General features: G+C 29.1%; 1 long non-coding RNA gene across 3 annotated transcripts; it reads left to right on the top strand.

The window, feature by feature from the left end:
• Positions 1–208: 208 nt before the first annotated feature.
• On the top strand, positions 209–2,160 carry LOC145120524 (uncharacterized). Of its 3 annotated transcripts, XR_013714232.1 has the most exons (4): positions 211–384; positions 798–1,215; positions 1,856–1,885; positions 1,959–2,148. It is a non-coding gene; the product is annotated as an uncharacterized LOC145120524 (long non-coding RNA). The 3 variants fall into 3 exon arrangements; XR_013714231.1 differs by having other exon boundaries at positions 209–384; positions 798–1,885; positions 1,959–2,160; XR_013714230.1 differs by having other exon boundaries at positions 213–384; positions 1,856–2,149.
• Positions 2,161–2,524: the final 364 nt, after the last annotated feature.

Below are 2,524 nucleotides of genomic sequence, written 5' to 3'. Positions count from 1 at the left end.
TATATATATATATATATATATATATATATATATAGTTAGTTAGGTTCATATATAATCTATAAATATGGTGTGAATGTATGACACATTTCCAGCCAATCATTTGATAAGGGTATAATGGTAATTTGATATATAAATCAATTAATTAATTTTAAATGATGATTCTATAATTATGGTGAATGAGATTAACATTTAAAACCACCTATTATAACATCAACCTAATTTTGGTAGGTTCTTTTTGGGTAAAATGAGTCACGCATATAATAAAAAATAAGAAAAGGAGGAAGAACGATGGAAGAAAAACACCATCGTCGGCTTCACAGATTCCATCTTCATTACTACAGAGGTCCTCCATCATCACCTTATGTTTGTGTCGCCACCCTTCAGGTAATTTTTTACATAACTGTTCAATCATCTTCTTTCTTTCTCTCCACTTCATCTACGGTGGATCCATATTCCAATCGATTAAACCCTATATTTCTTTTACTGCATTATTCCATAGAAAAACCCTAAAACATTTTTTTATAAAATTAGCCATCATAGTATGAATTGTCAATCTTATTCTGTTACTAAAGTTCAAATTTTTGAGTAAATTTTAGTTTTATGAAGATGAACAGTAACCTCACTTTGAAAGGGGAAATTGGTCAAGTTTCCTGTTAATCGATGTCTCTCTAGCAACATCATCTCCATAATGATAGCACCAGAAACAATCTCACTTATTTTTCAAATTTTTTTTGTTCGATATTTAAGAACTGTGAATAATACTATCGACTCTTTGAGTAATTTTGATTTTTTTATAGGCACTGTTTAAGATGCTCTTTCGGTCCAATGCTGAGAAGTTGTTGAATGGTGTCGTCAAGTTTAATGGATGTGGGTCTTAATGGCGTTTTTTGAGATGAGGAAGTCGACCCCGAAAATAATTTTAATCAAGTTCGCTTCTCATATCATCCCTACGCTACTATCGTATCAGTTTCATCTGATTTTTAAAGGTTTCCTTCGACACTGATTTAGGTTGCGATTTACATGGTGTTAATGATTTCTCATCCGTCACATTCATGCCCGCATCACAATCGACTATGTATTGATCTAATTATCGGATTTATGAAACATTTTTGATGATTTGTCATACACATGTATTTCGCCCCTTCACCCTTGCAAATGCCGATTTTTAAATTGATTGGAGTCTTGGAACGATTATTTCATTCTCCAAGGACTAAGGTATGTAAATTTGTAGTTTTTTATTAAGTGTATAAAGTCTCTCTGATTTTGGTATGTATTTTTTTCCTCTTTGGTTTGAAATTTCAGTTGCTTTGGATTGAAATGATTTACTTTTGTAAATCGGGTCAGATTGTGTGATTGTTAGTTTTATTTAGTATTTAAAAATTTATTTTGTTTAATTTTCATTCTTAAAGAATAAACATTGGCTGTGGTGGTGGTTTGTGATAGGTGCTTGTGTTTTTTGATCATGAATCAACGAAGAGAATGCTAATTTAGTCTCCAATAGCTTCTTGTATTGTTTGATGGAAATAAAACTAGGTTGGTTTTTATATGTTTCAAGTCTTATATGCTATTTTGATAAGATGCGAACAATAGTTGTTCTGGGAAGCTTAAGAGAATGCATTGTCGTAAACCAAACATATATAGATTGAGTGATATACCATTAAGTAAAAAAGAATGAGGAAGCATTGTCTTGCTTGCAAAATCTTTTGTTATATTATCGATTTCTTGTAAAATACACTTGATACTTCTCTATGACTTTTCAAAGAGATTTATAATATTTGCTATGATAGAATAAAGTAATGAATTGAATGGTTTGTTTTATTGGAATGAAAGATAAAATGTTTGTTTTGTGTGATAGAATGGAATTGATGATTCTTGAAGGGATATGGTGAGTGTTTTTTTCCATTGAAATGTGAATTTTTACTGAAGATGAGGTCTTGATGGTGATATTTTTATGCAAGTATATGGCACAAGAGGATGGTGATGCAGGTGGTAATCAATATCCATCGGAGAAAATGGAGAGATAAAGTTTTACACATTTTATTCTTCAATAATTCTTCAAGAATGCTTAAATTCTTTAAGAATTCTTCACTTTCATAAAAAACTTGTAGTGCTATAGAGCTAAATCGTTATTCTTCAAGAGTTTATTCAGTTGTATAAAATATGTATAATATTACAAAGTTACAACACTTCAGTTCTTCAAGAATTCAAAATATTTATAGTATTACAAAATTTGAACACTTCAATTCTTTAAGAATTCTTCAGTTGTATAAAGAGTGAAATATGTTAAACCATTCTTAACCATAAATTCTAAAAGAATATTTGATTTGTTGATAAACTAAACCGTATTCTTTAAGAATGAAATAACAATACATAAAAATCGTATTATAATATGAATCGATATCATGTTGTAGTTGATAAAAATATTTAGAATAAGAATCAAAATTGATTAATAACATCATGTTATAATTGAAATGTAATTTACATTTTAATTTCAAATTAATTCTCAACAAATCTCTCAAATTAA

The sequence above is a fragment of the Lactuca virosa genome, chromosome 6, assembly GCF_052849685.1.
Source record: "Lactuca virosa cultivar CGN04683 chromosome 6, Lactuca_virosa_CGN04683_v6, whole genome shotgun sequence".
Taxonomy (NCBI): Eukaryota; Viridiplantae; Streptophyta; class Magnoliopsida; order Asterales; family Asteraceae; genus Lactuca; species Lactuca virosa.
Note: the sequence above shows the minus strand (reverse complement) of the source record. Positions and strands in the feature narration are given on the sequence as shown.